Consider the following 24,935-nt stretch of genomic DNA (forward strand, 5'->3'; position numbering starts at 1 on the left):
TTATTTATTTTATAATTAAAAGCTGTAAAGAAAATCCTGCACATATTAACCGCATATAGAGCAACGGTGGCAAGCACGAACCGAATTATGTCGACCGAAAAAGGGGAAAAAGTGGAAACCATTTAAATGCTAATAACCCGAAAAGGCTTTCATGGCACCTTTGAGCCATCATGCGGGGCTTAACGTGTCATTTGCGCGTTGTGCTGAGAATTCCAATTTGGACGACAACATGGCAGCGCTGCATACACAACACACAAGCGTGCCTCTATTTGCTGCACTCAAATATTCGCAAGTGTTTTATCAATGCTGATAATTGAGTGCTCGCTGGCACCAGCGCCAATGAAATTCAAACAGATGCAGGTAGAGCTTATGGTTGGCTCCAAGCCCAAGCAACGGGAACAACGCAAACGTAGACGCAGACATAATGAGAACATCAAAGCTTGCGCCTCTTTCCGATACGCCCACTAATCCTGGCACGCAGCGCGCGAACGCTATCAGCGCCCCAACGAAAATAATCCTCGCACCTTTCCACATTTCAAATGCGGCCATTTGTTTGCTCGCGTACTTGCTGCTAACGGAGTGGTGGGGGCAGGGTGCGATAAGCGCCAGTGACTAAACGGAAAGCGCTGGAGTCTTCTTTATGTGTATGTGTGTGTGTATTAGTGGCATATGTGTGCGAAGTGTGAAAAGACTTATGCTTTGACTAATTGAATTTCGGTTACTCATGCACACATGCACACATATGTACATACATAAAAGAAGTAATGTGTGCCTATTTATTTTTTCTACTTTTAACTACAGCAAATCCTTGCAACATGTGCGTGCCGCCAGCAGCAAATCACCGCCACAATCAATAAACAAATTCTGCTCGCCACTGCCTTCCTGCTTGCCGCCACCGGGCGGTCGCGATTTGGCGCATATGCGCGAGTATTTTTGTGTCGCCCCGCACCTGCACCGGCGCTGTCTGCGTGCAGCCTGCGCCCGACGCTGATCCTGTTTGCGCTTATTACTGACATGATCAGTTTTATAATTTATCGCCTTCGTCGAGTTTTCGGCTGGCATGTCCGCACCGCATTCAACTATTATTATGGACACGCAATCGTTATGACATAAATTGTGACAAATTTTTCATTTAATTTTTGCGCACAAAAAAATCGTGTGCGCAACTTGCTGTTTGCCACATAAAGCGGCATGAAAAATCAGCGCAGAAAATCAGCGCCAAACTAAGCAGAATAAAATAGTAGTAAATACAAAAAACTCATTTTGTTGCATGCAACCGCATTTATTTGCGCGTATTTATGCTGCTAATGGCGCGGCATAAACAATTTTGCTGCGCCCCGAGCGCTCGAAATCAAAGCAAAAAGCTCACAAAAGGTGCGTTTTGCGCACGCACAATGCTGATCGCCTCTATTATTTGTTGTTGCTTGCCATTAGTTCGAATCTTTTTTTTGTTTATGTATGTATTTTTCTTCAAGTTTGCGCCGAAATTTATCTCAACATGCATTTAATATGTTTAAATTGTGCGTTGCATGCGGCCAACTCAATCTAGTAAATAAATGCTGTTAACTGTAAACTAGCAACGTCCACTGCCACTGCCACAATTTGTAGTTTGTGGCGATTTGTGGCAGCGATTTGATGCCTTTCGTTTTTTATTGTTTTTTTAACACTTTTCTGCGACGCATTCGAGCAAGACAGTCAGTCTAACTGTATGCGCCGCCTTGTTAGCCAAGTTGTCTTACCCTTGTTACTTTTTCTAGGCTTCGAAAATGGCCCATTTAACTGTTTATGTTGTGGGTTTATTTCTGCATTTTGCTCCTGTGAGAGAGCTGTTGTTTTGCCTGGCAACACATTAGTGTGGCATTTTGTTTGGCTAATACAGGTCGATAGGGTATCGCCGCTTATGTCAATTACATTTGTTGCAAGCAATAAATGACATTTAAAATTGTGTAGTTGTGGGATATTGACTCCTTAGAGAGCGACCACGCACAATTTATTTTGTACTCGTGTATTTACAAATCGATTACGGGTTTAGTCAGTTATAGTTAAACCACAGTGAATTCAAGCAAAATGTTTCAAAAAATTTACAACTGCTTTTAGAAATTTTAAAAATGGACTGGGCTAATATGAAAAATTTCGAAAGATTTAAGGCAGATATTCAGATACCTTTTTTTTTAATGTAAGAGGAAATATTTAGAAGTAGTCAACTAAATAGAAAAATTACATGAACACGAAAAATTAACTCTTAAATAATTTTAAGTTAGATTTTCCATCTCATTTAAAATTTTAATGAAATAAATTTTTGGCTGGAGTACGTCTGTTATAATAAATTATTTTTTGCTTATGGGTATCGCACTTATAATATTGATGAAACGTTGTGGTTCATGCGTTGAAACTTAGTAATTATTTTTAAAATCATTGTCATAATCAAATTGAAGTTATTATATTTGAATACATACGTATGTATTTGTATTTAATCTACAATAATTACACAATTATGTATAAATAAAATAAAAGTAAATAAATTTTCAAAAAAATAATACACTAAATATTACTTAAAGTAGTATTCGGATGTGATGATTTATTATATGTATATACATACATAAATTCTTATGTAAAAAGGTAAATACTAACATAATTCGTATGTACATAATGTTGAATAACTTACCAGCTAATATTATTATGTTGTCACATTTTAATGCATTTTATCAAATATACCTTTAACAGCACTCACTTTTTTTACTTGCACTCGAAAACAATTTAAAACACACGTTCGTACATACATAAGTGTATACATCAAAATTTAGCAAGAAACACTTTCCTATACTTAAAATAATAAAAATCATGCTATTTTAACATGTCACAGCATGTTTGCTGGTTTGTATACAAGAAACATTGAATTAACATAAAATAGCAACAATTGCACTGCAAGCTTCGCCTCCCTGACGTTTACCGAGCACTGAGAACCGAACCGTGTCAAGAACGAAAACAATATTTACGCGAATTCGCCTTTTTATATAACTGCAACTATATTATTCTGTGGACTATAAAGTTATACTATATTTATTTGCAATTAAATTTATTAATATCTTCTTTTACAATACAAAATTGAATGAAAATAACACTAAATATTAAAAATTCACTTTATTCGCAGCACAATATACATATGAAGCCTTGCACAGCAAAGTAACAATATAAGAACTATGTATTTGTTTTAACTTTTCGTCACTTTCATTTGCGTGTACTCGCGAAAAACCGAGTGCCACTGCTGTGTTTGCATGCATTTAGTGTAAATATGTGTGTTTGCATGCATATATGTATTTGCTATATGTGCACATGCACTGTATTTTTATGGGTTTAAAGAGCGCGTGAGAAACATAAAAACAACAAATTTAAAGTTTTGCTGATGATGTAGCGTAGAGTGTGGGTGTGTAAAGAAAAATGATGAGTGAATGACATTCTCAGTTTGTGCATTGTTGTGGAAGTTAACAGGTGTTATCATTGAAAAGTGTGAGTAAATTGAACAGAAATGTGGGAGAGTGAGAAATGTTCTGTGAATTATGGTTTTAATAATTAATTTAAGGAAGTTTGCGTTACGCGTAATAAATTCGGATAGTGTTTCAAAAATAATAATATGTGTAACTTTATATCGGTCTCGTAATAATCTATTCTCAATATTTTCATCACAAAAGTCCCGTTTATGTTTTGTGCGCTTTGCGTGATGTAGTGTTCTTGCAAAAATAAATATGTATGCATGTGATAAAGTGGTGAAAAAGTGTGTGGAAAAAAGTGCAAATTGTATTAAATTTCCTGTGTTTGGTAGATGAAAATCAAATTTTGTTTTAACGCAGCCGGAATGTGAAAAGTGATTAGGAGGAATATTTAAAGAGGTATGTAAAATGTACATGATTGTCTTATAATGTAATTGTGATAAACACACTATCTGAACATATGGTTACCCCATAATTTAAAGTCAATTATTCTGTAAGTAATTTTTTTCTCAATTCTATAGGAGTCCCAAAATGTACATTAAGACAAAAAAACTAAATTTTTGTTAATTCTATATTGCCCTAAATTTCGTATTATTACTTGAAATACACTAATAGTCATAATTAGAAAATCTATAATAGTTAGAAATAAAGAAAAATATGTACTATTTCCATTTATATTTTTATTTTCACTTCCAAAGTCGTGTAGAGGGCTTTACGCATTCAACATGTACGCAAAGCGTTAGCCCAGAGCTATGTTGGCCCAGTTCCGCAAACAACAACACAGTGCCCGCCAATCGCGACATGTTCATGTAAATTTTGTCCAGTGCATTGAACATGTTCTAATTTTTCGTTGTTCATAAAGTTTTTGTTTAATATCTACCGCACTGCCTATGCCGTTGGCATCTGGTAACATTCTGCTTGTTTTGGTCGCTTCAGTATTGCCACTCGTACATGTTGCATGTGCGGCTTTTGATTTTACAAAAGCAGCACCGCCGCCAAAATTCATTCAACTCAATCACGTCATTTTCGCACACACAACGCACAATTTTCTGTTTGCTTTGGCTTTGGCCACACATCACACACAGGGCAAGGCATAAAACCAAAACAAAAAAAGTCAAAATAAATTAAAATAAGAGGAGTAACATTAATTACAGGCGCACAACAATGTACATTGTGCGCACATGCAACAAGAAAGTTTGCAACATGCTGCCACAATTTGTAGGGCGACTGTGAAATTGTATCGCCTTTTGGCCGCTCGCTTTGTTGACGTTGTTGTTATGCTTTCGGTATAAGTTTGTTGCACAGGTTTTCGCATTACGTGCTTGTAAATTCAAATTTGCATCTTCGTGCCGGGCTTAGCGTAGGGCAGGGGGAGTGCATGTAAACCTTACTCCACAAAGTGACTTTTGTTTGTTCTGTCCTTCGTGTGTGTGTGTGTGTTCGCGGGTTGGCATATTTTAACGAGCACATTTGTTCGATTAACACACGTCGCGCTGTGCTCTCCCGCTCTTTGCRTTTTCTTAGAACAATGAGATGCCACACTGTTTGGAAATCGATGGGTATATATTTGGATGGTATCAAAAAATAACTCAAAACCGGCAAGTAAGAGCCAAAGCTAAAATAGAATAGAATTAAATTAGGGAGTGTACTCTGACGTAAGTTCTATTCTGCCCTCTCCTCCCTTACACGGATTCAGATAGGCCCAACACTCTAATCAGTTCCCGAACTTCGCTAGATAATGTACTTCCTACTTCGATATGAGCTTTATTCTGTATCTGTCCCTGTCCACTCGCTGCTAAGTGCCGTTCCAAGTACTTATGAACCAGGAACGATTTGATGTCGTATCGTAATAGCTCTTTGAGTGTTCTTTGACCATCGCTGAGTATGGTTTACTTCTGAACACCGACTTATTACAAAGATCTCTGKCTAGAAGCTACTCTCATGGGTAGAAAAGAAGTTGTGCCTGGACCTGTATCAATGACTTCCAACGTTTTTGAAGTTAATTGTAGTGTTTCGACAGTGAACTTTTCTGTCAAGAGTGACAGCGAGGCTCTCTTTGCCCACGTGATCCTTAATTATTCTGGGCTCATAGCCTCATTATTTTTGGCCAAACGTTTGCATATCATGAGTGAATTTTSCCAGCTTTTTGACCGAACGGTGGAGTCCAGAGTGAGGATCAGGTAATCATCCGTACTTATCATGTCCGATCTTCTGCCACTAAGAGTTACGGGCATTCTCTATTYAAAGATTACTCAAACATAAATTTTCGATTTTATTTCTCTTAAAATCAGGCAACWCTGTTCTCTTTCACATGTACCCATGGCCCATAAAAGCTTCGTATTTGTCGGCATTTGCCAGGCGATTCGTGCATAAATTAATAAATCGTTTCGCGTTTTCGGTCATCGGACGGTGCAACTTGCAACAACAGACCGCACACTCGGCTATGTTAAACATGGTTTATTAATTCAATTTGTGCTTAAATTAACGTGTAAGTGGCCAATATATTGAGTTACTGCCGCTTAATTTACTCACAACAACATTGATGTCGCATACAAAAAAAAAAAAAAACACTTGTGCTCCTTTTACACGATGCACTTCGTAGGCCGTGGTTTTGCTGCTTTGGCCCGAATAGCGCAGCATTGACTCTTTTATCACCTGCATATTCTTTTATTAAACACTGGAGCTTCTTCCAGTCGCAACATTGACGTGTTTGCATTTGCGTGCTTATTTGGCGTTTTTAATGCGACTCGCAGACGTTGTTGTAAGTCGTAAACATGCGTTTTTGATATGAGCATTTAGATTGCAAGCAACCAGTAAGCGTTGCCCATATGGCGTTTGCAGGAGATCAATGTAATCTAGCTTAGAGTAATACATGGTATCGTTTGCAGTAGTTAAATGCTTGCGCGGCATCAGGTTGTTGCAAGCACTGCAGCATCAACATGCTAAGTCAGCATGTAGTCACGCAGGGTCTCAAGAGGCAGCTAACAGGTTTTTATTAGTATTATTATCTTAGGAGGTGTAACATTTAAGCGAAATAAAWAGGAATATATGCAACATATTCTGTGTTACAATTGTATTGGAACATTTGATGTTGGTTTAAGAGATATATACGAAAAATTATAAATATATAAATTAGAGGGCTGGGTCATGCCCACTTTTTGAAAAAATGTTGCCCTTGGGTACCGTTTRCCACTGCGATCCCCTGTGCCAAGTTAGAGTCTTACTTTACTCTTGCTCGGTTAATACCGTTTTGTGGGCATGGCCGTTGTTCGATTACGCCTATCTACGAACTCGTACTTTTTTCTGCCAAGGAACTCGCGTATCAAGTTTCATAAAGATTTCTCAATTTTTACTCAAGCTACAGCTTGCACGGACAGACGGASAGATAGARAGTCACCGGATATTAACTARTCTTGTCATCCTGATCATATATATMCATATATATAACCTTATATCTATCTCGCTTAGTCTTATGTGATACGTGCAACCGTTAGGTGAACAAAACTATTATACTCTGTRGCAATATGTAGCAAGAGTMTAAAAATKGAAGAAACTTCTCTTCTATCAATATTGAAAACACAAACGAAAGGCCTATAAAATAAACTTCAATCCAAAGTATAGCTTGTATACACTGCCACACGCCTGACTCATCACCGCTGCCACCATTGCACTGACCGTTGGAATGCCGCGCTTTCATTCAAACGAAGCGTTGCTCCGCAAATGTCCAGCTGCTGCCACCCGCATAACAACATGACAGCGTAAAAAAAACAATCKATCAAGTGCGGCGAAGAAAGCTGAAGCATAAGGCAAGCTAAAGTAATTTACAAAAATAATAATACGAAATTTGAAACAAAAACCAAAGCAATAAAATATGGCACATTCAACGGCGAGGGGAGTGTGTTGCCGTCAGCACTGCTGGAGAGAAGAAAAAATTTAAAAAAAGTGGCTGTTGAGATTTTTTTTTTTTCAATATGTCAGTCAGCCTGTCGCTGCAACGTTTAGCATTCTATAMACAATTAGTCAGTCAGTGCGTCAGTCAGTCATTTAGCGAGTTCAACATTCAATCAGCCTCAGAGTTCCTTAACCTCTCAACAATAAGTCAACGGCAAATCGTAACATTTTGGTGAACCTTTTTTTCTCATTTATTTATTTATTAGTATTTATTGTTTTGAATGGCATACATATGTATATGAGTATGGAAAGCAGTATGGGTATAATTATACTTGTATATATGTATGTGCCATCATTGTATCATTTGCACTCGTAAGACAGTTGAAATGGGAACTCCCAGAAATTAACACCAGCCATAATCAGTCAGCCAGTGTAGTGGCGGGTGTCAGTCGGCTAATTCGTCAGTGCGCCATTCAGTCTGTGGGACAACCACCAACTGTGCGCTTAATGTTGTTTACAATCATACCGCGTGGCTTAAAGGTGCTCAGCTAATGCGAAATCTGGAATAATAACGCATATAAAAAATCGGTATTATATACGGATATAGTAAAAATATATAACGAAAATAAACACAACTTACAGCTAATATGTAACAAGATACATATTATGTTGTTCAAAAGTTCTGTTTTAAATAAAAAAGTAAAAAATCGCATGAGACGAAGTCAATATGTGAAATGGAATTGGTTTCAAAAATGATTCCAAAATTTGGAAATTTTTTATTTTCGTAAAATTACTTTAATTTTTTTTTAATATATTTTTCCCAATACTAATATATTCTACCTTTTTTAATAATTTATTTAATTTTTTTTAATATTTTTTATTTTCAAATGCTTCATTTCTGTTTTTTTTTTTGTAACCTTTTTTGCCAAATTTAGACATATTCATTACTTTAACCTCAAAACCTATATACATATGTAAATATATATATATATATATACATACCTCTACTTGCAGGTGTGTGCGTAAATTTTTTTCTCCCCTCAAACGTCATAGGTGATAGCTCCGGCTATGACCTCATCACTCAGCCGCGCCAAASCTTTTGTATATCGATTTCATTACTCTTTACAACTTTCAAGTCAGTGTTTTTATTTTGCTCACTTTTTTGCCGATACTTAACGAAACAATACGTTCGCATAAACAATATTGAAAGGCATTACATTGGTGTTAGTATGGCTTTAATAACAGAAAATTGTTTTAGCGCGAAATGCTGTGAAAGTAGTTTMATGATTTGCTTGAGAAGTCTTGAACGATATGAAAGAATAATATTTTGCCAATTTTTAGCTGATGCTTTTTTATTTTTGTTATGATACTCTTTTGCTTGAGGACCATCAACAGGTACGCGGAAATAATTCGTAAATGATCTGCATTATTTYAAACCATTTAATATACGATTTTCTTTGCATGTGAAGTGTTGCAAAATATGTAGAGCTAATTTTCGATATGGGTGCGCGTAGTGCAGTAGTAAATATRTCTTAGGAAGTTTTCTGTTGGTATGGATTATATAAGGCAAAAATGTTCTAAAAAAGCTGACTATTAAATCAACTATCTTCAGTTTAAAAAGTAATCGTTTCGTACCAAAAACGGTTAGAAATAGTTATCTGTTTGCTGGAAAATTTGAAACTTTAAAACATTTTAAAATATATATTTTTTGACTATTTTGACTTTTGACCACAAAAAAGGCTAACACATTATCACTATTTAAATGTTGCACCTAAGGGTAGCTTTCGGAAGCGCTTTCATACTTTTGAAAGCTTTCGTCTTTGATATGTTAGTATTGTAGCTTTACCTCCCGCTTGAAAACAAATGCCTACAAATGAATGAAAATCTATAATTTTGTAGAAAAATATGAAAAGAAAGAGTTAGGATTGATTCTATAAAAATTGCTTTATTTTGATATTAGCACTATTCCAGAAATTTGTGGGTTAAATTAGCCCGCAGTACTAAACAGGCGTGCAAAAATCGCTACAACCCCAAAGTACCAATAGTTCGTGAATAAATTCTTTATGGGACTTTGACATCCAAGTAAAGCTGTCTCTTATACACATCTTACAACCCCAAAGTACCAATAGTTCGTGAATAAATTCTTTATGGGACTTTGACATCCAAGTAAAGTACAGAGATAATATATTACGTCTAAATTATCTCATTTTCCAAATGGAAATCTGTAAWCTTGGATCACTGCGTTACAGAGGCCACTTGGGGTGGCTTTTTCGCTCGTCAGATTTTGACGAGAGATATGTGGATTAATAGAAGTCGCTTGAGAAGACGCATTGTGAGCTTTTTCGCACCTGTGTCGAAGCTAGGAGGCAAGGTTGGAATGAGAGTTTTCTGTTTTCAGTTTTCCCACAGCAAAGCGACAACACTGACGCTGAGCTTATTAACTGTGTGTTCTAAGCCTAAGGAGAGTCTGTCTCAATAGGAATAGGACCAAGCTAGTTCATCGTCAGACTCGTTTGGGTGAGTGATGATAGCGGAATTGCTGGCAACCGCAAAGCCGTCTAGCTAGTGCCTACACCCCGACTGGGACTAAGATGCCTTCTATTTACAGCTTGCGCTCCGTTTCGGTGCGACTGCAATATTCTTTGGGTCTAAAGTAGAATGCAGGAGATCTACTCAATTACTTGCTCTGAGCAAAGTTCATTTTGCCGCAGTAATAGAGGCTCTTAGTGGACAAGATAGGCTCAAAGTGCTTTGTCGATTCGTAAGGGTCTAATGATCTATTATATCGGAGTTGTAGGTAACAAAAGCCAAGCTTTCCAAGYGAGATTCCTGTCTGGATGGACCTTTCACCCTAATCTACCTAAGCGAGAAAGCGACAACATTGTATTGGTAGCTCTTCGGCGTCCTAACTAGAAACTGTTTCATAATATTTTTATTTGGCTATTCGAAAACTTAACTAGTCCTCGCCAAAAAAAGCAAAAAAAAAAATAATAATTATTGTTGCAATTAAACATCGGCGATAAATTCCTTGCAATCAAACGTAAATTACATGCTTCTTCTTTCTCTAGAATATTTCACTCGATCGACATAACTTACGGAACACTTACTTACAAAGCGGACTGCAATCGGCCTTAGAGTAACCTGCAAACTTTCGCAATTCTGCTAYACTCTGCACCCGCAAATCGCATGCGGCCGCTACCGTGACTGTTGCCGCTGCGCCGATAGTGCACCTAACGAATGGCACTCGAGCAGGTAGGCAGGCAGCAGTTAGTCGCATGCCGCACCTTTAACCTTTTGTTGGCCAACAGTCTAATTGACTGACTGCCACCGTCTTAACTGGCAGCCACTGACGCAGTCACGGAGATTAGCGGCGGCTGCGAGCGCGCCACCAGACACCGAGGTGTGTCAGAGCGTGCGGCGCAGTAAGGTGGATATTTATTCTCCCCTTTATTGAGTGTATGTTTGTCGCATTGCAGTAAGGCTTTCCTTGGCACTTTGTTCTAGCTAAAATTATAGCAAATTTACCTTTTTTGCTTTGGCTTACAGTTGCCAACAGCCATGCGCCTATTTACATAGATAGCAACAAAAAATATTTGTTTTTCAATACAGTTCTCGATTTTTGCGTCCGCCTTGCTAATTGACTGCACATAGCAACAACAATAATTTGCCAATAAAACTACCGTTTGCATTTCATCTTGCAACTTGCCAGGCGCACCACAAATGAATGTCATTAATTTGACAACTGTAACCGTTAAATCACTGCGAAATCAAGGCGAAACCGCACAACAGTCTACGCCACCGTCGTTGCTGTGACATTAGCTTGCCGATAGTTGAGGTAGCGATGCAGGGGCGTGGCACGAGAAGTGAAGCTGCACTGACAGCGGTGTTGTTGGCCGCAATCGGCAGTTAGAGATTTGCGTCTAGCAGTCTTGCCATTGTTGACTTACGGTGGCGCTCCTGGTGACACAACATTCGCAATATTCTTGACGTAATTCTTATTTCATTCGTATTGTTTACAGGGGACAATTTGTGCCCAACGCATTTAACACAGGTAAAGCCAGATGCGTTTAAGGCTTTGAGTTAATGTTGACATTTTGATAAGGTGATTTTAGTAGTGTGAATCAGAGGGTAGTGGAGCGGCAGTTCATGGATCTGGTTCTTGTCATCATATGTTTTCTGGATGCAAGCATATTTTGATTCTTTTTTTTATTTAGTTGATTTTGAAAGCACAATAGCCAGTCTCTTTTATAACTGAACTTATATATGTACTTCATTGTCACGGAATTTCTTTTCTGTATTTTTACATGTTTAAGGTTCCCAGCCCATAAAATATACCATACGAAGTAATTTTTGTAATAAAGTTAGATCTTCTGTTTCTAATTTTTTATTTTTATTTTTATTTTTTTTTTTTGTTTATAGAGTAATCTAACGTAAAGTGCTTAGTCGGATAAATATTTGCGTTTGTTGCGGTTACGAGCAGCCGAAAAACGTGAAAACGAAGTAGATTCATGGACCTTGCTACGAGTTCGAAACCTTAATGCTGTTCTATAAATAGGAAATAATAACAAGCATACATATCTGGTCTACAAAAAATGTTTCCTTATCATATTAGTTTTTGAAGTTTATAATTCCGTTCATCCAGATCGTTATAGGTGTTCTGAAGATCTAATTAACCTGCAGAATATTTTAAAAATAATTCTCTCTCACCTTCTTTAAAGAAAGGCATCTCAGAGAGAGTAAACAGAAGTGTTTCACTAGTTAATTTTTATGGCTCTTCGCCAATTCAGAGCAGGTAAGGCAAAGTGTTTCATAAGTTAATTTTTACGGCTCTTCTTTCAAACGCCGAAGAGCCATAAAAATGAGCTTATGAAACACTTTGCTTTAACTTTCACCCAAATTAGGCGCTGGGTTTAAAGAATTTTGCTCAAAAAGAACTGCCTTAATCGTTACTCGCTTAAGGTTTCAGTGATATTGTATATACAATTTGAATGCTGGAAAGAAGTGCAAAAAATATATATATTATATTTTTATATATTATAATATATATTTATATTTTTTTTACAAAACGCGTCGTTGATATTTACATTCACCTCAAGCCGGACGACGGTAACGGTTCCATGAAGTACGGTAAGCTAATTCTTACTCCTTCCAAGCATCARTTGCTACGCAGGCGTCTTGTTTGTTAGTTGCCAATAATTGGCATAATTTTGCAGGTTTACTGCATGCCACCGCGCRCTACGGCACCAAGTCAAAGCGGTGCGGCTGCAAAGTTCGCCGACACCGTTGGCGGCCTGACTAAAAGAGTACGCAATGCAGCTGTATAGAATTTGACTTTTTATACAATTGATTTTTGAACCGAGCCTACAGTATGCGTCGCCTGTGGAACGTTGGGGAGCCGTTATTTACCGTACAACTTCGACGCCACGTTTTCATAACATTTSAATTTTTTAAAACTTTGTATTTTATTTCTACCTTTGTTATTTTATTTTTATTCTGTACTTTGCATACTCGTTAATTATYTGTTTCTGCTAGTTTGTCATTTTTTCCGCACCACAATGCCTTGTCGCGTTCCTTGATCGGCACAGGTGTCTGCCAAGCGTGCTGCGCCTTCCATTCCATGCCGTTTTGCCAAATAACACTCAGATCTCGTGTGTCAATGACAGTTGCCGGAACGACTACTACACTTTTCACAGTGCATTTCTTTTGTTGTTGTTTTTGTATTTAGTATTGTTTTGCATGGTCAGTGGGCAGCAACTGCACTTCCCATTCAACTCGGTGCAGTTCATTGCCGCTGACGATGTCAACTTGTTGCTGGCGTAGCGGCAACGTAAACAAGCGCGRGCGCAACACTTAAGTACATACACAGACAGCATGGGGAACCTATGTAGGTGCTTGCATGATACTGCACAGCAAGTCGTGACTTTGTATTGGGTGGCGGCATCGGCGTTTGGGGCGTGTGGTGATTTGTTTTTGGCATTTTGATTGATTGCGCTGTTTCATATTTGTTTTTGACAAACCGCTTTCATCCCAATTGCAGTTTTTTCATACATTTTGTTTTTTTTTGATCAAGTGCAGGAAATATTTATGTTATTACATATTGTAGTCGTTGTTGTAAGAAAAAATTGTAAGCACGTTAACTCGCAGGTAATTTATCTTAAATAATTGTTYTTGTGTTTTTTGTTGTTGCGGAGGCTCATTAAACTGCACTGACACTAATTGGTGGGTGATTAATATGGCTATGTGAATTTCGTTTCAAAATTAAAAAAAAAAAAAAATATATGTGCATATATAATATATGGAGTAATATTGTTTTAGGCAATAGTCGTACACTTTTTTGTAAGTGACCCAGTTATCGTTAGTAATGAAGTAGATTTGAGAGCATTAGTGAGACTTTAAAACATTTCTAGACCCAAAGAGTTTGCCAAAGSAGCTTTATTGAGTCTTCCTCTTAGACTTGAAAGCCTTCCCGTTAGTAGCTAAAAGCTTTGAGATACTAAGAAGACAAGTGTTTTTTGCAAGCCCTTACTAAATTTCAAGCTCTTACATCCACTGGGCAAAGGCTTTTCAGATGATCTCCTGATTGCTGAATCGTATTAAGCTGGATAAGACTAACATTTTTCAAAAATTAGAAGAACCCAACTCAAGTTCACAAACAATGCGCTGGTCAACGGTGTAAAGTTGTGCGACTGTGACATTACTTAGTTTGACAAAACAGAACGCGCGAGCTGTTTTTAATTACTTGATCTCATCGTAGTTCATCTTGTCCCAATTTCATCGGTCCCTGACAAATAGCTTAAAAATACTACAACATAAGTTACGAGCAACACACTCGGACTACTGTCCCATAGGACTGTTGACACCAAAAACATATTTAATATGGAGCAAATTATCCTCATGTAACGATAAAGTGCTCTAGTCTTCCCCCATATCTGCGGAGGCGCTAATCTCGACTCCAGCTAATTTGTACAGAAGAATGAAAGACTGAAACGTTACTTGACAAGTGAAACTTGCACTATCGATAGGAAGATATTGAGATGATTTTGTCAGCCACTTCTACAAGAAGGAATTCTTAGCTGAATCGTGGTAGATTCTTGAGTTGGTAATATGTCAGGATTAACAGAATAAAGTGTCAAACCCCGGCTTTCCATGCTTCCTCCTCCTATAAAAAAACGCCTGAAACTTAACCAATGATAAACGATATCTAAAATATATTTTGAAGGAAAAGCTACTTTGCTGTAATGAGTTCGCCAAAAATAAGATAAGCACATTGTTGTGCTTTGTTTGGATAGCTTAGTAAAAGCTTGTGTAAAAGCCTATTCTTCACTAATTAACTTCTMTGAAGATCTGGTTTTGTTCAACTTRRTGTAGTAACGAGAAAGCTTTCACGTCCAARAGGTGGTCAGAAAAGAGCTTTTGTAAACTTTCACATATAAAAGAAGTTTAAAGCTCATCATGACTTTTTGCTAGTAATATTCTTTGGTTGTTGTTGCCTTAAAAGTTTGTTAAAAGCTTATTTATTACTAATTAACTTCTCGTTTTGTTCAACTCACTGTACTAAAGAGAAAGCTTCCAAGACGAAGAGGTCGTCAGAAAAGAGCTTTTGTAAACTTTCACGTCCAGAAATGGTGTAAAGTCGTTTKAAAACTCATCATGACATTTTGCTAGTAATATTCTTTGGTTGYGTCTGTTGTTTTAACTGTTACCCACTCAAAGTATGAGTAGTAAGGCGCAAGCTAATTGTGGTCAGAACAGCTCGCTCTTTGTTAATGGAATTGGTCCGGGTTTTACTCAGCGAATAGCTATAATTTCGGCGAGCTATCCTTCTTTAGTTCGGTAAGTAGCAAGTTAATGGATTATCGATAGCATTCTTCTAGGATTTCTTCATAGCATAAATTTTGCATTGAGGATCTGTTATAGGAAGACTTTGTCGAACACATGRCTTCAATATGGGGCAAACTTATAAGTGCTTTTTTGGCAATTATGTTATTTTTGGTATTAAAGTTGTCTTCAGGTTTCATGATTAGCTTAGAATATGTACCTTATTAATATTTACAGTTATTATATTTCAAGTATATTGAAGCAAAATTATTCATTAATCAGCCAACTTTTAATGCTAAATATATCTTCAAATTGCGCACATATACACCAATTAGTCCATAACATGTCATTATTTTTCTTCAATTAAATTATTTTCCAAACCTCTCTCGATTAAAAGCAGTTTATATGCACATTTCGGTGCAACCAAACRCACCAGGCCCGCCATCTACATATTTAAGCGCCGAGTAATTGCTTTCTAACCGGCTGATTGTYAAACTGTGAAAGCGCTCCGCCACGAAATCGAAGAATAATTGAACTAGAAGCAATGCGATACACACACACGCACACAAAAGTGGAATTATTGAGCGCAGAGTTGGCAAGCTGCAGCTGCGCAGCATAATTCCATAAAGCAACAAAAAAGTGGAAAATATATTTTTGTCAGCTTGTACGCCCTGCGCCAGCCCAAGCGCAGCTTCAATGCTTGCAACGCGCCCGCACTCTGAATATTTTTGACATACGCCAACAACTACAACAACAAACTATAATATAAGCGATRTAGTCATATGAGCTGGTTGCCTGCATGGAGAAAATTATAATCAATCAATCAAAAGCGATGGAGAAAATACACATAACAACAACATAARCAACAAAAGTCAATATAAAGTGGCTTGTTGTTGCAGTGCTTTAGATATTATTTTCATCATTGCTTTCGAATTTGAAGCAGAAAGGCAATAAAATKCCAGCAATGTGCTGAGGAAAAGTACTCACATACACACATACTTACATACACATACATACGTTGCCTCATACAAATTCAGCTTTATTGTCGCTTTGCATAGTAAACTCATTGCGCACGCGCGCCAACGTTTGTGTGTGTGTGTGTGTCTGTGTGTGCGCAACATTGAAAGCGCTCACTTAATAAAATCATAAAAATGCTAAGAATGCATTGAAATGATGCCRGCAAATGATTGCCGCTGCTCAGATCTGCTCTTGCAAAAGCAACGGTGAAAGAAAAGCCACGCCAAGGCGCTGTTGTGGCATGCGGCAAAACAGCAGAGAAAATTAAAGACRTAAATAAATAAATAAGTAAAATGTCTGCTTGCCGCCTTGTGGCCTTCATTTGTTGCTGCGTCTGCAGCGCTTATTGCGGGGGATTGCTGCAATAAAAATGTATTTATGCAAAATACTTGCGAAAGGTATATCTCTGCTGCAGCCAATGTGCTTCGTGGCAGGCACACTTGCTTGTCGCAACGACCTAGTTAATTGTGCGGCTTATCATATTTGCCATAAATCTTACTAGTTCAATGCCACACTTTGTGCAAAACATACGTCTACAAGTACGAATATGTACACTGAGGCATAGCTGCATAACCCCAAAATGTCAGAAGGTCAATTTTTGATAATGTAGGAATATAAAATAAAAATTTCAGGCATTTTATGTAAATTGTGTGTTTTTAAATARTTTTTCTGCTATAATTTCAAAGCTACTTTGTAGAATTTTAGATTTTTTATCCTTCTTAGGTCTTGCTTCGAGCTAAAAATCTTACGTTGAAATCTTTTTTTGAAAAAAATTAAGACCAAACTAATAAAATGTATATCCTCCTTTGGCTGCTATAACTTTCTAATTGCCGCTTGGTACCGAAGTGATCTCAAAAATTGTTTCTTCTCTGGTTTTATTTACGAAACTGGTATTTCGCATTTGGAAAAAAAAAAACAGACGTTTTCAATGGTTTTTAAGTTCGGACTTTGAGGTGGCCTATTGAAAATGATAACACCTACTTCCTCCAAAAAATTGGATATCATCCGCGCTTTGTGGCAGGAGGCGTTATCCTCTTGCAGAATAAGGGCTTCTCCAATAAGCATGTGCTTAGAAATTAAGGCATTATCGTTTAGGATCATCAAATGTTGACCTTGGTTGATTCAGTCGTCGACAGAAACCAAGTCACTTAGTCCATTATACGCGACACATTCCCAGAACAAGACAAACACTCTAACATGGCTCACTTTTTGACAAACATGTCCTTTTTGCCTTTCCACCTTTGGCAATATTACGAAAAACTAGTTTTTTATGAGTTATATTCAAAGCAGCTTTCATCTGTCCATAAAACACTTCTCCAAAACTCCTTTGGCTTATGCAGGTGTTCCCTTGCAAAGGAAAGTCTTTTAAGCTTGTTTGGCTTCGGTATATACGGCACGTCCTTAGCTTTAACTGTCCTAAAATCCCGATCTTTTAAAAGTCTTTGGACAGTATGCTCATAGGTTGGGTTTTTTGCCCGTCAAATGCTATAGATTTGCAGCTGATTGAGGCTAAAGAAAAAACTTTTTTTTTTTTTTAATTTTCGTAAAATTACTTGGCCTTCAGTGTGCGTTGCTAGTGCACAAATTGACGTAAAATATTACATTCTTTTGCTATTTCTCTTCCTGCCGTTCCAGCGTTAAACTTTGCTATCATCGAAGATCTGGTAAGCAAAGTTAATTCTGCAGTTTTAATTATATTAACTCAARTACAACAGTTGATTGGCTTCAACTTGTTCAGAAATGTAAACATATTTACTTAAAAGTTCCGTCAAAATATTTAATTGGTTGTGTCCATGCGTTCTTATTAGAAGAAAGAATTCAAAAGGTAAACGACACAAATGTGTGATATGCCTAGAAGTAATAATAGATTCGTTGCATAGTCAGAAAAAAGTTTCTTCAAAATWTTGGTTGTCAAAAAAGTCTTGCGGTATTTTCGCTMGTTGGTGCTGAGAGCGCRTAGTTCTAGTTTTATTCGTCGCATCGGGTCATGCTATACCTTTTTGGAAAGCTCATTCCACGCGCTAACGTCCGTCGTTTCTTTTAAGTCGTTCGTGAGTTATAGCGTCGCAAACATGGAGCAAAATAAAGAGAAAATACGGCATATTTTACAGTACTACTACGATAAAGGCAAAAATGCAACTCAAACCGCCAATAAAATTTGTGCAGTTTATGGACCCGATAGAGTTTCCATTTCCACCGCACAACGATGGTTTCAACGTTTTCGTTCTGGTGTAGAGGTGGTCGAAGATGCGCCACGCTCCGGAAGGCCTGTCGTCGAAAATTGCCATAAAATCGCTGAATTGGTTGAAAGAGACCGGCATAGTAGCAGCCGTAGTATCGGTCAAGAGCTGGGCAAGAGTTTTATTTTTTTTATGAACAATTGGAAAATCAATAAAAATACCGCAAGAATTTTTTTGACAAACTATTACATGTGCTTCTTATACGCTATTGCGAAAGGTTGCAAGAGTATAACCAAATCTATAGAGTTCATTAGTTGAGTTTTTCGCGGAAATTTTGAGGTTATATGAAAAAGGCTATATGCAGAAGCTATATATATTTTTATTTAACATAACTCTGTGAAGAAGTTTTTTAAAAGTATTTTCTTTAAGACTGGTAGTTTCGCCGAAAATCGAGATAAGCCAATTCTAACCCTTAAAAGTTTAGTCACCTCTCTCTCCCTCTCCTTCCTTTTCCCGATTACAGATCGACCATACATTATTTTTTACATAATGTTTGTTATTTTATCTTACATTTCCGAGGGGTTTCATTCTACTGAGATTTTTTTTAAGTTAACTTTTTCGCTCTCTACACAAAACTGTGGGACGTTTTTGGTCAAGTTTTAAAACAAAATAAGCTGTGGTAGCTTAAAAATAATTATGAAAAATAATATAATCCCCTTATTTTAAAAGATCTGGAGATTTGAGAAATATATAAAACTACAACAATAGTTTTTCCATTGAAGGTTCAAAACATATTTTAGGAAACGTTGGAAAATTGTTAGTTCCTAGTAAGAATTACCTTTACGCTCCATGATTGCTTGTAAGTTCAGGAGAGGCTCTTCTATTAAGAGTAAGTAACATCATAGATCAAACGTAGCTGGGATAGGAACGTCTTCATGCAGACAGCGGAAATTTTGTATATATGTGGCATTACTTTGCAATCCAAAGAGGCACAGATAACCGATTTCGTAGAACCGAAAATAATAGTCATGTACTACTGTGATCATGAATTTTGTCCATTTAATCTCCTTCAAAGTAATCCCCTCCCGCTGCCATAAACTAATGCCAATGAATTTTCCCGTCACCAAAGCACTTGGAAAAATCCTCCGCCGTGATGGCCATCAGAGTCTTCTTCGAATCAGCTTTTATATACTCAATTGAGCCAAAACGGTGCCCTCGGAGTGGTCTTTCTGCTTTTTTCAATAAATTCAGACAAAGGGAAAATTGAAGAAATCACTTTTAGCGAATCACGAAACCACGTGTATCTCAAATACTAATGAATATTTTCACGTGAGCATATATGTCACTAATAGTACTATCAACTACATTAAATTTGCCGATTCGAAAACACGCGAAGTATAAATATAAAATTTAGCTTTCAATTTGATAACAGTAGTAGTCTTGTATGATGATTTGAAGCAARTGGTTTGCTCTTTTCCGTTGTGTAATCCAGCAATAACTTTCATTGYTTCAACATGGTTTTGAATTGTGATTATGCCCATACTAAACAAATCATGGCTTCCAGAATTTCTTGGAGGTTCTTTAGCTCAAAGAARTTAATAGTTTAAAGTTCTCATRCTTTTCMTCACATAGTATTAAGTCTACGAAATAGTTGTGAGTTTTCCAACGTCATTTCGAACAAATGTTCTCTGTTTCTTTTGCAGWTTCCTTCCTTCAGTTCCAGTATATATTTTAGTTCAGGCAACTGATTTCATAAAAAAAGGGAAATATTTTCTAATTAGAGACCAAAAATAACTTGTAGACTCTATATAGTAAAATCCTCGGTAATTAGCATTCTAAGAAGCGGATTTCTTGCAGCTTGAAACTGCAGAAAATCTAAGCAGCGCCTACAAAATCCCCTTGWTTTCATRGCACAGTACTRCATGTGGGCGCCAAGAAAGGCAGATTCCTTAGCATTAGCTCTTATTGCGTTATCTATAGGAAAATTCAAAAATAACTACAACTACAACAATACGCACACAAAGTAAATGAGCACAGTCACGTTTCGTTTGTTCCGCGAGATATAAAAATCAATTTACGTAAGTAGACGCTTCAAAATGCCACTTCTTCAGCATGGCATACAAAACATAACCTACATTTATTTGCCGCTGATCATCCTCCAAAGTGATAGTACTTCCCTCATAGTTAGCCCTTTACGCTTAATCGCTTTACATCTCGCGCAGCAAAGTTGAATATGCAAATTTCACAGTTCTTATTGTTGTAGCACTACACTTGAATTCAATGCCAACAATGTGCCACGCTAAATCGGCGGAATTTATATGAGTCTGTATTAATATGTTGGACATGTCGTCGAGCGGCTACCCCGATCTGATAGCAGACGAAAGCGCAAGCGCAAGCGCAGGCGCAGGCGGAGGCAGTGAGTCCGCGCATGCGCATAAATAAGCGCAAACGTAAATTATAAATGGCTGTGCGTTTTATTGCGGCAACTGTGTGCGCAACTGTGGCAACAAGCGGTGGCACACAACAAATGTATTTAATGTGGCACAATGAAACAATGAAAGACTTCCTGCTGTGCACTTGTTTAAGCCAAAATGTACCACAGCAGCGGCAGCAGCAAAAGCAACAAAAATAACAATTACCATGCCACGTTGGCAGCGGAGATATTACCGCAGTGGCACTGCTGCGAGAGGTTGCCACAGGCACTTAAGATTAAATATCGGCCAATTTCTTAGCTGGCAGCTGCCACTTGGCGGTGGGGTGGCTGATGGCTATGCGCGCGAAATTCACAAGAAGTGAAAACAAAAGATTGTCATCGCTTGAAAAATGCGCAAACTTTGGCAATTTGACATTTTTCAACTTTTATATGACCGCAGAGCTGAACTTTCAATACGACGGTGACTCTGTTTCTGAACTGATACCTAAATGTTGGATTTGGTCTTTACTGTTTTCATGGCATTTTTGTTTTATAATATTAAATTTTTAAATTGTTTATACTATTTTTTCATCTAAGTTGAAAATTGTGGACTTAAGCCTCAGAACTGTTAGTCTATCCGTATCCAACTCGAGCTGGAAGTCATTGTCAATCACCTTGATTTCCGCCACAATTTTATGGAGACAAATAATGACTTTTAGCGTCCTCAACGAAAAATATTCGTCATCTCTCAGAGTAAATCKATGTTTAGAGCTTGCTGCTTTATAAAACTTCCAACCTAATAGATATTCATGGATGTGTAGGTTCCGAATMTCTGCAAAAATCTGTCACACAGAGTATTATTGAAACGAAGACACTCGTCCGACCATAGCTAGAAAATGTAAGAGGACAAAGATACAACCGGTTTCGGATTGCTTGGCAGATTTATTTTGGCTTCATATTTGGTACGAATTTCATGCACTCTCCATAATTTCTGTGAGCAGTTTGCGAGCTATAGGCACTGGTGTATCGTTAGAAATATAAAAACCGACTATCTGGTCAGAAAAACCTCGGCTATCAAGCCGATGAGACCCAAAGCTACGAAAGGAAGATGAAATAGAACGATATGGACTACAAATACCTTGACTTTTCTGAGTGTAGCTCCTTTCAGAAAAATTCAACCTTAAAAGTTTTAAGCAGAATATCAGAATTACCAGTGAAGAATTAAGACAGCTAGTAGTGATATCTACCGTCTATATTAAAGACTGAGTTCAAACATGAATAAAATGAAGAAATGATTGATTGAAAATTATCGGTTCTGCGGTGGAGATTTCACAGCATCTACTTCTTGAAATTCTGGCACAAGCAAGATGAAGTAGCAAGGTAATTGAAATGAGGAATCAGCTACAGGAGAGTTCCCACTTCGCGTCTACTGAAGGAGTGATTATAATTCTGGCTTCATATATCCATTAACGACTAAATAGTTGCTTTCCTGTCCATCTTTTCGGGCAATCAAATTGCGTCCAAAAGTCTCAGGTACCAAACATACGACAATATCCTTTTTTATCCTTTTACTTGTATAGACATCATCGTTTTTCAATGGTCGAAGATTGAAATATTCCCATTATTTAACCGATCAGTCCGACAAAGTAAYATACTGTTAAGTTTTTCCAAAGCAGAATGGAAATTATATAATTATAGCTGGGTRAAGACTTTACTAGAGAGCAATTGAATAATTTTAAGTGATACTATCCCATATCTGGTTAATATTAAATTCTTTAATATTATCTATATTTGAACAAAAAGTATCGAATTTTGCCCTTATTTGTTTTTCGCAGAAAAAAAGGAAGATTTCAAAAAGAAAGCTTCAAAGCTTCCATTTAGCGATAGAGTACAGAAAGTAGAAATCTTCAAAAATCTTCATTTGAGAGTGGAAACCGTTTTGAAAACACCATTCTGAGAAAGAMGCGTTTAAAGGTTGGATTCGCTATTTTCCCCACCCTGTTCCCTTTCTATATGAAACGCTGTAGCGCCCATAATAATTGGAGTTTCGATTTCAAATTTTGAAGGAATGTTTATTACAGTGTATGCTAATAAAAAAAAGAAGAAAAAAAATTGATTTCGAAAAATTTTCACGCTGAGACCAGAGACTAGGGTGGCAGACTACTGGATACTTCTTAGTAAATCTGATGAATACCTGTTGTAATATGACACCTGAATGCTTGTTCTGATGGCACTATCAACTGCTTAGCGCTGAATCTTTATCAGGTCAACGATCAACGATCACTCCTAACCCACATTTTCAATGTTTTATCAACTGTTATGTGGATTTAGAGGCATTGTGTTCCAGAACAGCAAGGCCATAATAGCTATCAGCGATCTTTYCTTTGACAATAATTTAACAAATCACAAAGTTTTCTATACAAAAATTTATTTGATTTATACAGTCGTTCGATCTGAAAAATTTGTTTGAAAATTATAGCGCTGCCTTGAAGAAAAGGTTATTAAAGGAAAGGTTAAAAAAGGAAAGTTTATGGAGAGGGTGCTGCGTCAGCTCGTATAACATAATAATGGTTCTGTTATGGAAATTTCGAAATTTCGATTTACATCGATGGAATAATGTTTCTAGCGGAAAAATAACAAGAAGTGCTCGACCAAAATGGTACATATTTTTTTTTTATTTATTTAATATTATAAATATAAAAAAATAAGTTGAAAATTGATTAGAAATACGAAAAGACTTTTTCGACTATTCAATATATCCCTTAAACCCAAAAACCCATTTCAATCATTATTTTCCCAATATATACTTTGTCTTTTTAAGCACTGGTAATAAACACAGTTTTTGTCTCGTTTATSAAAGAAATTATAATGAAAGAAATTATAATAAATGACGTTATAATAGGCGAGATGTTCCACTAATTCAGAATGACATAATTTCTCACGAAGTTCACCGCAACGAATGCCGCTAATCCGCCATATAAAATATTGTAGAAATTCTTTTGTTTCCTATGCAATTGCAGCGTCTTTTTTCTTTCGGACAATTTCAATACAAACTTTGCTCACGTTTTGCTGCCCTTAATTGCGGCTATATTATGCGCGGCATTGCCTAAGCAGCCACCGCCGCTGAGGAGGCGCACAAAAGACTTAAGCAACGAACGCGCAGCCCGAGGAAGCTTACAAAGCGCTGGCCGTGCTGCAATGCYGGTTGGCAGCAGCAGCTGAAGCCGGTGCAGCGTGCAATGCACATTGCAWTGTAATAGGCATTGAAGAATGCTAACAATTCGCTTAATTGCTTTTATTAGTGAAATCTTGGAATGCCTGTGTTGCATGCTGACAGCAGCCTTAGCTGGCTCAATGGTCAGCTGAGCAGCGCAGCCAAGCTGATTGGCCGCGCGTTTGGACAGTAGTTTGCCTGCTGGTTCGCGCATTATTGAAATTGGCTCTTGCCTGCCGAAGGGGGAGAGGGGCCGTTGGAGCGAGCCGTAAGCAACAAGCGTTGTTTGGTGGAGCGTTGGTGTTCGGCTGTATTGTTTTCGTTGCTGTTGGCTGATTTTTTTTTTTTGCCACGGCGCAACAATTAAATGAAAACCTACGCAACTTGTTGCAAGCTGAAGTCAACGCTTGAAATTTCGCCCGCCGCAAGCGTGCTGCGTCAAGCTAACAACCACTATTTGTTGTTTTTGTTGCGCTATTGTTATTATCCATGCACTTAAGTGCAATATCATGAAAAAACCATTACACTTGACCATCTTCACAAAAGCAGCACAACATCAACGTCAACATAGYGGCGAGAAATTCCCATGTTGCAATGCCAAGCGCAGCAATGTACCTGCAACATAGCCGTGASTGTGTTGGTGCGTGTGCGCGCGCGCGTTAAAGTGAGTGACTGATTGATTGGCGTGAGCATGAGTGAGTGTTGTGTCTATTGTTGTTCGTATTGTTGTTATTTCGCGCTTTTGTGCATTATGCTACACTAGCAGCAACAACAGCAATGGCATGCATTGTTGGAAGAAGCAGCAGCAAAAAACGGCGCATTTCATTGGCAATCACATGCCGCGGCTCAACCTGCCACAATCACATTGAATTGCCGCTGATTGACTGCATTGCTGGGCGGCGATAAAGCGCTGC

General features: G+C 37.5%; 1 long non-coding RNA gene across 2 annotated transcripts in view; it reads left to right on the forward strand.

Moving 5' to 3' along the window:
* The first annotated feature begins 3,330 nt into the window (after positions 1 to 3,330).
* The window catches only part of LOC108969070, a 216,708-nt gene continuing 195,103 nt past the window's right edge, over positions 3,331 to 24,935 (forward strand). For both annotated transcript variants that reach the window (XR_001993379.1, XR_001993380.1), the window contains exon 1: positions 3,331 to 3,887. This is a non-coding gene — a long non-coding RNA (uncharacterized LOC108969070). The remainder of the gene's footprint in view (positions 3,888 to 24,935) is intronic.

This window comes from Bactrocera latifrons, unplaced genomic scaffold, assembly GCF_001853355.1.
Source record: "Bactrocera latifrons isolate USDA-ARS-PBARC rearing strain unplaced genomic scaffold, ASM185335v1 scaffold_24, whole genome shotgun sequence".
Lineage (NCBI taxonomy): Eukaryota > Metazoa > Arthropoda > Insecta > Diptera > Tephritidae > Bactrocera > Bactrocera latifrons.